The sequence below is a fragment of the Hypomesus transpacificus genome, chromosome 18 (assembly GCF_021917145.1).
Source record: "Hypomesus transpacificus isolate Combined female chromosome 18, fHypTra1, whole genome shotgun sequence".
NCBI lineage: Eukaryota > Metazoa > Chordata > Actinopteri > Osmeriformes > Osmeridae > Hypomesus > Hypomesus transpacificus.
In genome coordinates this window covers 7,105,084-7,120,330 of record NC_061077.1, presented here as the reverse complement: position 1 = coordinate 7,120,330, position 15,247 = coordinate 7,105,084, and positions in this window count along the sequence as shown.

Sequence of the window (15,247 nt, the reverse complement as noted above, 5' to 3'; positions counted from 1 at the left end):
GCCTGCATGTGATCGCCAGGCTTGAGTAGACCATCTGCCCCGTTCTCATTGACTCCAGCCTGGCCTGAGCCCACGCTGCCTGGCTGCTCCAGACCCACTACCTCCTCATGCTCGGGCCCCAGACCAGGGAAGCCCCCCTGGTACTGCAGCAGCTGGAGAGAGCCAGCCGCCCCGGGCCCCTCTGTGGGAGACCCCCCATTACAGTTGGGCCTGTGCTGGCCCTGGTGGCTCTGGTGGTGGTGGTGGAGGTGGCCATTGCTGCCAGGGGAGTCAGTCTTTACCACCTGCAGACCCAGGTAGGCTCCAGAGTCGTGGGAGTTGTGCTCCATCATGTGGGTCTTCTGGCCCAGGCCGGGCCTCCCTTGCTGGGCCTGGCCGGCCTGAGAGGTGTCCTGGAGGAAGAAGCTGGGTGAGCGGCTCTGGTGGCTCAGGTGAGGGCTGGACATGGCCTGACCGTAGGCCACAGAGGCAGCACTGGCCGAGTAGTCCTGCTTGGCATCGATGGCACTGAAGTCCATCTGCTCCAGGGTGGTGCTGGGGCTCAGGCCTCCTCCAGAGGGCAGCAGGGAGCCTGCGGGGGTCAGGGAGAGGGAGCCCTGTGCTGGGCCAGCCCCGGAGGACACAGACACTCCACCTCCACAGCTCACCACCGCCCCAACCTGGTAGCCGCTCTCCTTGGCCAGCTGCTGCTCAAAGGACGTGTCCTCCGTCTTGATGTTCTTCACCAGGGCGGAGTTGAAGCCGTAGCTGTTGTCAGACATGGGGGGCGAGCGGAGGCTGCCGTTGGTGCTGCCGCCTCCCCCGGAGCAAGAGGAGGCCGACGAGGAGCCGCCCTCGCTCTTCATCCCGCTGCCCCCGTAGGTTTGGCCCTGCTTGGGGTTGTTCAGGAAGCAGTCCGGGTCAAAGTTCATGCTGGTCTCGGGGATCTTGATGGCTCCAGAGTCCAGGCTGCTGGAGAGGACCAGCTCCTCGGACACCCCGGCTGCAGACAGCATGGCCAGGCCGTCGGCTCCCCCCGCAGCCCCGCCGTCCCCGGCCCCCCCGCCAGGGAAGGCAAACTTGTGGCTGTCGGAGGTGACAGACAGCACCATGCCCTGGGAGGCTGGGTCAGGGCCCATGAGGTGGGCGTTGGGCCCCCCGGTGGGAGACATGCTGTACACGGGGTCTCCGGTCACCTCCGACATGAAGACGCTCTGGGACAGGCTGGACATGACAGAGGCCACATGGCCCATGCCGGTCACCACGGGGCTGTCGGCCATGTCTGGGTCGCTGTTCAGCCCGCTGCTGATGGACACCGGGGAGTTCTGTGTGGTGTCGGGGACCTCCACCTGGTTGGTGGAGGAGACCTCGGTGCTGTTCTGGTGGAGCAGCACGGGCTTGTGGACCTTGCCGTTGCGTTTCTCCCGGGCGCTGCCCCCTCCCGTTCCTCCTCCCCCAGAGCTCTTGCCCCCTCCATGGCTGCTGTGCTCTGTCTTGCCCTCCGACACGTCGTTGTTCTGGACCTCAGAGTGGTTGCTGCCGTAGCCCCCGGAGCGGGGGTCCACCTTGGGGGAGATGATGCGGTGTTTGGCGCTGTTGCACTTGTGATGCACGCTGCTCCCTGCGCCTGGATGGTGACAAAGAGAAAGGGAGGGGGTTTCAGAGTTCATTTCACGCAGCCTTAAACTCAATTTAGTATAAATCTATTGAGAACTGGAAAAGGCATTGTCACCACAGCTAATTAGACATGCACATATACTTGAGAAGAGCCCTACATCCTCATGGGAGACCATCAGTGAGTATCCAGTTAGGGTCATTTCCTAATTCTGATGACTCTTCAATGTGCTGAGGCAGTTGGATTTATATTCATAATCATTCGGTTTGAACCGTCAACATTTAACAGCTGCATCAAGTTAACTCTGAACTGTGCACATTCACTCTGAGTTTGACACAGTGGAATGACCTCGTCCATACACACACTGTCCCTAGTTTGTCTCCGTTTGGCTCCCAGTGCCCGCCTGTCTCCCTGCCTCCTTGTTCCCTAGTCTGTCTCTCTGTGGCCCTGGCTGTCCCTCTGTCTGTCCCTCTGTCTGCCCCTCTGTCTGCCCCCTGTGCCCCTCCCCTAACCCTTACCCAGGGTGCCTGTGCAGAGGCAGTTGTGAGTCCGGGGAGGTGGCTTGGTTTGGTGGCTGTCCAGAATCTGCTGCACCAGCTGCTCCACTGAGAAGCCAGAGCTGCTGTTCCCGTTGCTGCAAGTCCACTTGATGCCATGAACTGCCGGGAGAGAGGAGGAGACAGAGACGTCAGCCGGCCCAACAGACCACCAGCCACGCCAGCCCCTGCTCCACCCACTGTGTCCCTGCTGATCCCTACCTCTCAGCACACCCTGGATCCTGCTGAGCCACCCAGCCCAGCCACTCGCCTACACAACTACCCTGCAACCGGCCTTGTCCTGCCAGTCTGCATTCAACACCGCGTACTCCATTATTCTCAATAACTTGTATTACCTTTCAAGCTCGGTCTACTGTTTACTTGCACTCCCTAAAGCTGACAAACACAGAGGCCAGAGGGATTCTGTCTCTCCATTTCTCTCTCCTTTGCTCTCTCTTTCTGTCCCTCTCCCTGCATCCCGCCGAGTCGTCACTTCATTTCTCTCATTGCCGCTTCCTTTCCTCTGTCACTGTGTTTCTTGCTGCCCTCCCTCTGTGCCTGTTTATGAAGGTTACCCTGCCTCTGCCGCTGCTGTCCCAGGGGGAGCAGTGGAGGGGAACCCAGCCTGGCCTCTCTGCCGGTAGAGAAAAGAGCCATTCTTCTGTACCACACCTCATCCTGCCACAGTCACACCTCACCGGTTCCTCCTAATACCTCTCTCCCCTCGGTAGGCTCTGCTCTCCAGGAGGCTGCCTCTGGGGCTAACGCCTGGAGGGGCAGACGTCACCGCTGCAGGCACAGCCAGACGCTCAACCCAGCTCCACACATATGCTAATACTGTACGTCTGATGTGGAACATATTTACTGAGTATCAAACAAAATCAAGGCAGCTCTAATATGGGCTCCCCACGCATCGCTAGCTCCATTAAGCTACATAGGCGGATGAGGGAGGAGAAGCATGGGCATAAACAGCAGAGCGAGAGAGTACGCCATGTGTGTGTGTGTGTGTGAGAGAGAGAGAGAGAGAGAGAGAGAGAGAGAGAGAGAGAGAGAGAGAGAGAGAATGTGTGTGTTTGTGAGCGAGACTCTGTGTGTGTGTATGTGTGTGCGTGTGTGTGTGTGTGATAGGAGAGAAGGTTTGTGTCTCCGTGCGTGTGTGTGTGTGTGTGCATGAGTGGGATGTGGATCTGCATGTGTATGCAAAAGACAGAATTTGAGAGTTTCAGCTCGGGAGCAAAATGAAATCATAGCGACAGACGGAGCTAGTGGAAGATAATCTGGGTGATTGGGATGTGGCTTTGCCTCCATAAACGGTGGGATCACTAGCAGATTACCAGCTTATCACCAGCAGATGTCAGCAGAGCAGATGTAATGCAGTCAACAGCATAGTTTGCTCTGCTATAAACTATAAACACACCGAGACAAGCCCCAACGCGACACCCTAGCACTACATAACTCTGCAAACCTCAAACCAAATGAAGATTTGATGGAACACAACAACATCATACAGTTGTAAGAGACAAACAAATCTCTTCTGTTTGCAAGTGCGCTCTTGCCTACTCTGACGGGTTGTTACGTTTCGCAGTGCATGTCCTCCAGCTCACGACTTATCTAAACAGGACTGAACATTTGCTGAGAGATGACGAGGAGGGTGTTAGTCATACGGAGACTAAGAGGGCTGTTGTCACGCGAGGTGTCCTGGTGTGAACTTCCCTTCGTGACGACCTCAGCAGGGTGACAGGAGGAGCGTCTCTGTGCCCCGCTCTGACTCACAGCCTGACAGAGCCAGAGTGACAGGCCAACGCTACCGCTTACATCCACCATGAAGCTCTGTTCCCTTTGTCTAAACAACAACGCCTCACGCCAGCCTTGTCACGGCCCCGTCACTAATGGCTGCCTGGTGTCACCCCTGGAAGCCTGGCTGGGTGACGTGGTCAAGTATTGCATCGTCTGTCTGCCCGCCTGCCTGGCCGCCTTCTCTCCTCACTCAGGGTCGTGTTGTAAAGCAGGGATGACAGACGTGCCACAGGGCTCTGTTGCTGTCATACAGTACCAACCAGCCAACCAGCCAGTCAGACAGGAATTTCAGTCCAGGCTGTCTTCTGAGCGGGCTTCTTCTGAACGCCACTGGGTGCCTCACACATCACATCCCATCATCTCTGAACCACTGGGCACAGGGGGGAGAGTGCTGTGCTGCTCAGTAGCTGGGCCCCTTGCCCTGCTGTCTCCATCTGCCCTGACCTGGCCCAACCCTGGCCCTCCTGGTGTGGCTGTCTGGCTGGCTGCTTGACGGTGTGTTTGTAGGGGGCAGTCATTTGTTTGAAAGCGGCTGAGGGCATGGCTGGGGCAGCTGCGTGTCTCTAACAGTAGTCCAGCAGTGAGTCAAACTGCCTGGCTGGTCTGCTGCATCATGGCGTGACTGAACCGAGCTGACTGGCTTTGACCCTGAGTCGAGCCCAACAACTCACATGTCTCTCTCATCAACCACCCCTCGAGGCTTGGGTAGGCACCAGGTCAACAAGGCCAGCTTTGTTATGCATTTGCATTTGTCATGCATTTGTTTAATTAAGTGTGTATATGTTTGATTGTGTGAGTGTGTGTGTGAGAAAGAGAGAGAGAAAGAAAGAGAGATAAAGAAAGAGAGAGACAGATGTGTGTGTAATTGTGTTGGGAGGAGCGGCAAAAATAACCTTTGCTGATCCATGAAATCTACAATTTTGCTTAGATTTTTGTGTGTCATTAGGCACATCAAATCATTTGTGCTGTGAAATATCACACAGAGCGGACGGCAAAGTGAGGGAGGAAGTGGAAGAAAGGGCAAATATCTTTGCAAAAGTTCATACAATAACATAACCAACTTTATTGAGTTACTCCTCTGAAATCTGAAGCCTTTTTCTTGGGCTGGGAGTCTTTGCTAGTGAGCCTGGGCCACATTACAGACCGTCTCAGACCCAGCTGAAGCAAGGCTACACATGAAACCTCCATTCTCCTATCTCCAGGCTCCGTCCAGTGCTGCCCCAGCCAGCTCAGTATGCGGCTGACTAACAATCTCCAGGTACGAGAGGAGCGAGCAGGGAATACACCCTGCTCGTCTCTCTCTATCACCCTGCTGAGGGCTAATAGAATGGCTTTACGATCAGGAGGAGATCCATGGCGCTGTGGACGCACTCAATCCCCTCCAGCGTAATGCAGACGCACATCGGATGAAGAATGAGCACTGCTTGTGTAAGATATGGGTCACTCTGGGGAAAATGTACAGTTGGTAAAGGGCTGATGCATAATTCAGAGCAGAATAATGCATGGATAACACAACATGGACTTCCTCTGCAACTCTCCAATTTGTGGTGACAAAGAGGCTGTTGCTGCAACGCACCACTAGGTGGCAATGTTGCTCTATCGCAAAGGTGATGTTGACATTCTGGCTGAGCGCGAGAGAGATAGCGAGAGAAGTTAGAGAGGGAGGGGGCGTGAGAGAGGGACAGAGAGAGAAACAGCAGATAAAGAAAGAGGAGAGTATGTAGCTGTGTATGTAGCTGTGTATGTCGCCTTCTCATGTACCCCGGCAGGCAGAAGACATCTCCGCTACACCCTCACTGTCCCAACAACTCCCCAAGTTAATGACTTTATGCATTACTGCGAATGCCGTTGGACCTGCATTAAGCCTTTGAAGTCCTAAATGAACGTCGACAGTGCCGTGGCTGTCGTGGCCGGAGCCCTGTGCCGGAGTGAGTGCTCAAATGACAGGCAGCCATGGAGCCGCGGAGGGGGTGAGGACACAACACACTCTCCAGTGATGATGGGCCGGGCCTTGTCTGTATGCAGCCGGTGTCTCTGCGTGCATCTAAAGCTGCTGACACGCTCCTCTCTACCTGGCCACATCACCAATAATCAGCCTTGTGAACATCACTCACAGTCCTGCCCCTGCCAAACACGCCCGCCACAGTCTGGTCCTGAAAGATGCCTTTAACAACCTCCCCAAAGATTATTCAATGCAGTGTGGAGCTTACGATTGACTATTATCAACATCAGACAAACCCTGACATTTACCAAAACACTGTCTCAATCTCAGGAGCAGGAGGCAGCCTGCTGGGATCACACTATCTCAGAACATGGGGGGACCTGGTTACATCACCGATTAGAGAGCGCATGAGAGAGAGAGAGAGAGAGAGAGAGAGAGAGAGAGAGAGAGAGAGAGAGAGAGAGAGAGAGAGAGGTGAAAGATTTCTGGTGAGTCAGACACTCTTACGCCCACGCACCGGCATCAATCAATAGCCATCTCCCCTGGTCAGGCCAGCCCTGTGCTCCCAGGGCTGCACCCTTATCTCACTGGGACAAGGTGTGTTCTCAGGCTGGCCCAGTGTGGCGCCAGAGGTCTGGGGGAGAGCTGACCCATGACCTCCACCCAACCATGTGACAGCGCCAGGAAGAAGCATAATGGACATCGACGACACAGTAACACTTAGCATTGTGAGCTGGCTTCAGAGGGCACTTTCCATCCACACAAGTGCTATGAAGGGGGCTGAGTATTAAGGATGACAGGGCTCTAAGAGGAGTGGGATTAGTCTCCACTCATCCTGAATATGGAAGACTGTGACAAAGGCCTCGAACTATATTGAATGTGATAGGTCAGATACTTACACATGGGTTTGAGTTGGCCAATCAGCTCCTCCTTGGTCCACTTGGCCCACTCCTTCTTGTCTGTGTTGATGGAGCACAGTATTGGCCCACATGGCTTCCCACAATCCTCTATGGCTGGAACATTCAAGTAGTGGACAAGCACAATATCAGGGTTCTGGAGGGAAAGAGAGAGAGGGAGAGAAAGAGAGAGACAGAGAGATTGGTGGTTGGGCGCACACTTTTCCCCATCATGCAGTGCTCCCAGAGAGGGGACGAGGACACAGGAAGGAACGCAGCTGTAAGTGGAGCCTGGTGTGTGTGCAGACAGTCTGTCATCTGGCCCTCACACACACACAATAGATTACTCTGAAAGAACGGCAAACCACAAGTGGCTGCGAGACAAACTCACACTGTGTCGTCTTTGTGTGTGCCGATGTGTGTGTGTGTGTGTAATCGCCCTATGTGTACGTAACACACGCTTATGGCGTTTTGTCAAGTCCTCCCACATGCAGAGTTGATGCCCTCAATTAACCCCTCTGTATTTACCCAGTAAGAATTTAGGAATTTACAGGCTGCCACAGTTACCTCCGTAAATTCCCTAAATTGACAGCTTATGAATAATAGGTGGCGTTTAAAGGAACGTCAAGCTTGTGTGAATAACATCAATTTAGTTCTGTAATCATGAATGGCTTTGATTACGGAGCAGAATAAACCATCACTGGAGAAACATTTGCTCCTCAAGACTCTATTCATTACACACACACACACAGACGCCAATAACTGAACACACACACGCACCAACACACACCCACATACACACATATACACACATAAAAACAAATAGATTTCGAAGCCCCTGCACCGAACATCACAAGCTAAGTTAGGTAGACAGATAGACACAGGCTCAGGCACATGGACACACAACACTAACATAGAGACATGCAGACATGGTGATAAAGAAAAATGCAGTGACAACATATGGGTGACTGCAGTTTGAAGCTTCATCAGTGCTAAGTGGTAAATACATCAACAAGCTGCAGGTCTGTACTCCCTCCCTCCCGGTCTGGCCCATTAATCTGAACCCACAGCACAGCACAGCCCTCCCCTCCCCACCTCCCTCTCCCCCCCTCTGCTCCTCCTCTGCCTCTCTTCCCTGACTCTCTTCTCTGTTTATTAAGATCTGTGGAACAGGCCCAGTGTGGATGTGCTGAGCTATTGCCCTGCTGAGGGCTAATAGAATGTACGTGGACACCCATGCTGGCTGCTGTCTCTGTCTTGTGATATTGAAGTGGACACTTGGGGACGGTCTCTACCCTGCTTCCATGTGACAGGGCGGTCTAATGTGCAATGCCCCCAGATGGCATCACCAGCTGTGGTAATCGCCAGGCGATGCCCTCAATCCTTAACTAGCACGAAAGAGGCGCACACAGGCTTCTGCACGCGCCGATGAGTACACACACACGCAGGAACACATGTGAGGGGATGGACACGGGCCGCACACGGACCAAAAGAAGGACATGCTTGCACACACACACATACACACACACACACACACAGAGACTCATACACAGACTCATACACATGTCCACAAGATGCACAGCAGTTAGCTGAATACAATAACACAATAACACACACAGTTAACCACAGTCCCTCTCATACGACACCCATTCACAACGTCACACCCAGATGGTGCCTACCTTTGCTCACACACAGACTCAACACTCTGGCCCCTCTGAGCATTTGGCAACCTTACAGCTCATCCAAACACTAGCAATCTGTGGAGCTGTGCTTAAGTATTATGAATCTGCCATCAGTTGTAAATCCACATGTGAGCCAGAGGCGTATGACGTCTGTAATGGTCTCCCTCTCCCTGTTTACCTCTCATTCTCTCCCCCTCTCATGCTTCCCCTCTATTTCTCTCTACCCAAGAGGGCCTTTACAACACTGTAGCAGCGCTCTACGCACACAGGCCCACCTCCACTCCAAGAACAAAACAACACAATGAAAATGTAAAGCGTCACATAAATCTATCAGGATGGTAATTTAATTTAATTTCCGGTTGGCTACTTTGTTTCCACAGTGTGATACCAAGAGGTTGGTTCAACCGACAGAAAAAAAAGCTAAGGGGGTAACTTTTTCCGGGATACTTTTGCAGAGAAAATGAGATCTCATTAACTTATTGATTAATTGTGTAATGCAGTCTTTTGGTTGTTTTCCTGGAGGTTTCCCTGGCGGTTCATTGGGCTTCTATCCAGCTGCACTTCCTCAGTGGTGGGGGGATATGGTTGCAAGAGCGCGTGTGTGTGTGTGTGTGTGTGTGTGTGTGTGTCTGTCGATCTGTCTGCCTGTATGTGGGGCCTCCTTCTGGGGGAGACCATCTCAACGACTCAACACGCAATCTGCTTGTGTGGGATTCTGCCATTCAAGTTGTGGATGCAGCTCCTGCTAGAGAGGTGAGAGGTAGAATGAATGCATGTATACTGTGATGGCGTTATGTTACTGTTTACTGCGCCTCACCACAGCAGATGGATGGATGTTGAGCTAATTACTCCTGGAGTCTAGGGGAGGCAGCCATGGGGGCTGCAGGCCTGCAGAGTGGGCGGCGGAGAACCTTCCCACCCCTCCTCACTCACACACACACACACACATGCACAGACAAAGAAATCACCAACGCAACTGTGGGATGAAGGTGCAGTCGTAGCCAGGCAACAGGTTTCTCCGCCTCCCACACGCGAGTGAGAAGAGGCGTTGTTGGACAGCTCAGTGCCGTGTCACCTTGCCCTGGAGTCATCCTCCGTGTCAGAGACTCTTGCTCTGAGGCCAGCCAACTGGCATGCTTGGCTTGGGACACGTTCATTAACGGTGCTGCGAGGGCTTGGGAGAAGACAGCCCCATGCCCACACGGCCCCCAGGCCGGACCAGGTCCCGTCGAGCTCCACAGGGCTTGTCCACAACGAGGCGAGACCATGTAAGGTGTCCACAGCCCTGTTAGTCCCTCTGACCCTGTCAGCACTAGGCCTGACCCCTATGCTCATCTCCCTGTAGCCAACAGCAGCCCCAGCAGCTCCACAGCACTGCCACCACTCGTTAAGGGGCAGAGAGGCAGAGAGAGGCGCCCGTCCCTGCTCCGCTCTTCATAGGCCCGCACAGCAGGCCTCACTTACAGCAGCCTCACACAGGAGCGATAAGAACGCCATTAACATGAAAGGATCTTAATTAGCAGGAAAGGCTTCATGGGACGTGGATGAGCTGAGGAGCAGAGCGGAGGAGAGGAGGGGGAGAAGGGAGAACAGAAGAGAGGAGCGGGACGGGGAAGGGGTGAGGAGAGAGAGAGAAGAGGTGAGGACAGAGAATAGGGAAGGGAGGGATGGGAGAGGAGAGGGGGGAGGGAAAACGAGGAAGGGAGAGGGAACACTTGTTCTCTCCTGATAAAAACCCACATGAGTGTGCAGGGGTATCATAGCCGAGCAGAAGAGGAACAGACAGCGTCAGACTGGGTTTGAGTCTGGCTGGAGGGCGACTCCCCCCAACCCCTTCTCTGAAGAGAAAAGCAGCAAATAAATGAGTCAAGCCAGACTGGCTTGCATGGCTTCAGTTGTGCACTTAAACTACTCCATGACAGGAACACCTACACTATTTTAAATGCAAAGCATCTTGGAAATTGGAATTCTGAATTGCTTTGTCACAAACATTCAATGTCAATTCATGAATATATTGATGGAGGGAGCAGAGATGGCACGTTGTGTGTTGTGTATGCAGAGAGGATATGTGGCTTTTAATAGTTTATGGATGGTGGTTTGTGCCATATGTATTAGCATGTTCTTGTCTACCTGTAATGTGGGAGAAAAGGACTGTGTGTGTGTGTGTTGGCTGGTATATATCTGGGTGTGTGTGCTGTGTTGGTGTGAGAGGTGATTAAGGCCCTGCTCTCTGGGCTGTGCCGGGGCAGTTGCCCTGGCAGTGGCATGGTGATGGATGGCATGGTGTGCCCGTCATTAGGCAGCCTCCTGGCCCCTGGCACTGGGGTTGCGCTCTTAAACGCACCCCTCCCTCCCTGTCCCCAAACACTGCTGCTCATTTCAAGGTCAACTGCCTCTGTGGTGCAGCAAGTTCACCTCCACAGGCACAAGACTACTTCTTTTGTTTGGAACCTTTATCGCTCACCGCCAAAGGGTGTGTTTGGGAGTGTGGGGGTGGTTTGCTGATGTTGCTGCCTTGGAAACGGCCGTAAATGCACACACACACACACGCACGCACACATACACACCCCTTTCCACTTCAAAATCTCCCCAAAAGTGAGTAAACAGCCTACAGCTGCTGTCTAGGTAGTGGATGAGTCCCCGATATGAACCTGGCTTCCCTCGCTCTCTGGGTCCTTCATCACAAAGCCTTTGATAAATGCTGTCCTCTCCAAATAGATGCTCTAATTGGGTGTCTGGTGTCAGTGTGCTGCTTCCACCCCCGCCCTCACCGCCCATACTCGGCACTCCAGTGTGGCTGTGTCTGGGTGCCAGCCCATGCCCGGGGAGCACACCAATCCAGGGGCACGTGCCAGTCGAAGAGGACCTCTTGCTGTGAATTGCCCAGTTCAGTTGGGGTCTGCGTGAGGGGAAGCGGAAGAGAAGGCTCAGCGGGCGGGGGGGGGGGGGAGGTTCCTACTGGGCTTCGCCCGCCTCTGTGAGCTACTCCCAGGGGAGAGAGGGGAAGCGGGGTGGGTAATGTGTGGATGTTTGATGGTGTGGAATAGACAGAGAACGGTATGGCCCTCTACTTGACCTGGGCACCCCTGTCTCTATCGTCCAGCCCTGTCTCATCTCTCACACAGCCTTGGTAGCGTCTGGGCCGGGGCCCTTGGTTCCGAAGGCTGCCTACCCTCACCAACACACACACACACACACACAGACACAGACACACATGGGCAGGGAACGGCACAGGCAGAGCTGGAACTTTGAGAAACAGGAAGAGGCCAGTGTGTCGGAGTGTGTGTGTTTCAGTGGGAGCCAGGGGCTGAGGCCTGTGATGTTTAATTCAGCAGCACATAATCACTCCGATGGAGTCAAGAGCAAGGCTTTAAATAACTCAGCTTAGAGGGGCACAACTGCTCTTCTCGCAGTGAAGGGAGTGGATGTGTGTAGGTGTGTGGGAGCTGGTGAGTGTGTCTGTGTGTGTGTATGTTTGTGTGTGTAGATGTGTGAACACTTGCTCATCCATTTGCATGTATATGTCCTTGTGTTGACTGTGGAGGTATGATATTTGTTCATACCACCACAGTATAATGGAAATGATTTGTAGCTGTATGCACGCTAAGGCAAGTCTCAGGTATGGATGAAAGCAGGCGGACTGGCAGGCAGGCAGGCAGGCAGGGCGCAATAGCTCTCCCTGGCCAGTTTACAGCCTCCTTATTCATCCTCCAGCCCTTGTAGAGTCTCACCAGCCTCTTCATTAGTCCTGCTGCCCCCTGTGCTGTGCTGCCCAGGGGCAGGCTGGGAAAGGGCCATCAGGGGCCCATCCGTCTGCCATAATGGCCCTGGCTGAGCCCCTGGCACTGATCCTAATACTCAGTGGCCATCCAGGTGACACCGAGTCACGCTGGAGCTAACGGAGAGAAGGCAACTCACTGAGCCCTTTCACACTCACACTCAGCCAGGATTGAACTAGCTCTCCCTTTCTTTGTTTCACTCGTTCTCTTTCTCCACCTTCTTCCTCCGTCTCAATCTCACTCTCACTCTCTATCTCTCCCGCCCTTTTATACTTTCTTTTATTCTGTCTCTCAATCATTTTGCTTTCACCTCTTCCACAGAGGGCACAGTGTTCATTCTGGAGAGGAAAATAGAACTATTCTATAGCTATCTCTCTCTGTCTCTTTTTCATCCTGTGCTCTGCCTTCTCTGATTTGTTTGTGTGTGTTTCTCCCTCTGCCAGTCGACATGGCGTGCTCTTTATGTGCCTCTGCCCGTGTCTGCGAGCGAATCAGCACTTCACAGGAGAAGCCAAGGCAGAGAGATGCTCTGGTGCATTTTTAAACAGATCCTGTGAAGGACTGATGTGTGTCCAGCCTCATAGACACAGGCTTGACCAGACAGTCAGACAGTCAGACACACAGCGACAGTCAGACAGTCAGACAGTCAGACAGGCAGACAGACAGAGACAGTCAGACAGTCAGACAGTCAGACAGGCAGGCAGGCAGGCAGGCAGGCAGGCAGGCAGGCAGGCAGACAGACAGGCAGAAAAGGACAGACAGAGAAAGGCAGACAGTCAGACAGTCAGACAGGCAGGCAGGCAGGCAGAGAAGGACAGACAGAGAAAGGCAGACAGTCAGACAGTCAGACAGGCAGGCAGGCAGACAGACAGGCAGACAGACAGAGAAAGGCAGACAGAGAGATAGACAAGACAGTTACCAACACTTAAAGTTAAACATATAGCTGATAAAGCAGAGGCCTCACAATAACAAACAGCCCTCTACAGCATGACAAATGAAAACAGTCTTGGAGCTCTATAGCCTCTGTGCTCTGCACAAGCTAAGCTATACTGTAGAGGGACACATTACAGGGCTGGGTATTGAAGCAACCCCAAAGCTCAGCTTGCCCAGACTTCTCCCTCAGGAGACACACACACACACACACACAGGAAAACATGTCAACTCGAATACACCCACCCACCCATAAACACCCGCCGTTGCACACACCGTTGCACATGCACACACACACACATAATCTTACATACAAGCACTCACCCCTTGGAGAGAATGCTAAAACGGTTTCCTAGCAACCAGCACTGTGAATTAAGTCTGCATGAAAATCAAAATAAAAGACTGAAAGAGCAAGAGGAAGGAAAAAGCGAGCAAGTGAGAAAGAGAGAGAATTCAAGCGAGAAAGACTGGAAGAGAGAAAGCTGTTTTGAGAGGGGACAGAGATAAGGGTTCATGATGAAGGGGTGGAGTGGTGATGAAAGGATGAGAGAAGGTGTTATCTGAACGCTGCCATTCTGATCAATATTACCACCTTATTGGCACCTGTAGGGGCAGTGTTGCCTGCAAGTTGTATCACACACATCCACACACACACATACCCCCACATGGGAGGGCATAGGATGGGCATTCATTCTGCACACAGACATGGAGCTGCACAGCAGAACAGGGGGCTCACTGACGCTCAAACAGCCATGGCTTTAGAGATGAAACAGCCACCTTGACTAGGAGCTTTTCATGTCGTCTGTCTTCCATGTGACTGGATCAGCAGCATAGGCACAGTGCTGCTTGTCCTTGAGACGCCAGTGAGCGGCTGCTGCTGCTCTGGTCCTTAGACTGACGATGGGGGAGTCTTTCCCATCAGTAAACTGCTGTCTGAACCACATACCCTTGACACGCTGAGCTGATCCGTTAATGTCATCTATAGATGAAACTATACCGGTGTGAAGGTCTGGACTGGGATTGAAAAACGGCCCGGGACTTTGAAACGCAGACCGGCCCACAACCGTGTATTATTGTGACAGTATTTCAATATCTTTTTTGCATGATGCCGCGGCCGTTTGACCAGCTGTTCAGGAAATCGTCCGACCCTCCCGACGGCCAGTCCGACCCTGCCAGTGTGTAATATAATACCTGTGTGTTTCTGTCAGATACAAGACACGATGCATGCGTGTACGCTTCTGCAAATGTGTGCACGTGTATGTATGTGTGTGTGTGCAAAGCATGTGTGCTGTGTAGCATGCTATCTCTGGCTAGCAGCTGCCCTGGAGAGGCTTCCCAAAACAAACGCAAGGCCTTGACAGAGACAGAGCTACTGCAGCCTTCTGTGGTATAATAGGAAATTAATTGAGACCATCAATATGGTATTAATCATTCAAGCGCAGGTGCTGAGGTGGCACTTTGCTGACTGCTCCAGAGCTGGCGACACACACACACACACATTCAAAGTTTGACCTGCTGTTTAGGGAGAGGTGGGTGGAGAGGAGAGAGGAATGAAGCGAGGGAAGGAGCGAGAACGATAAAGAGAATCAGAGATGAGAGAGAGAGAGAGGGGCAGACTGGGAGAGAGGGGCAAAGAGGGAGAGGGGCAGAGTGGGAGAGAGGGAGAGGCAGAGTGGGAGAGGGAGAGAGGGGCAGAGAGGGAGAGGGAGAGACAGGGAGAATAAAAACTAGTGGTATCTGCTAACTCACACAGCCTGGCTAGGCGTGGTGTCGGTACATGCAAGGTCAGTCTCTCCACAGTGTGAAGTAGCTTCAAGTCACAGTCTTTTTAAGCTCTCTCTGATTACTGCTAAGTACTGGTTCTGCACTATATAATTGAAGAGGGTATCTTAGAGGTTTGGGTAATTTAAGTTCCACTCTGAACATGTTAGTGTTTATTCTGGGAAATATTCCTCTGCACCCTGGGAAGCCAAGTTCTCCATAAGGCCTGATCCTGCGCAGGGCACAGCACCGCGAGCCACCGAGCGCTAACGCTAATCAGCCAGAGGAGAGCCAAATTGCAGCGACTACATTAAGCCGTTAAGCACACCA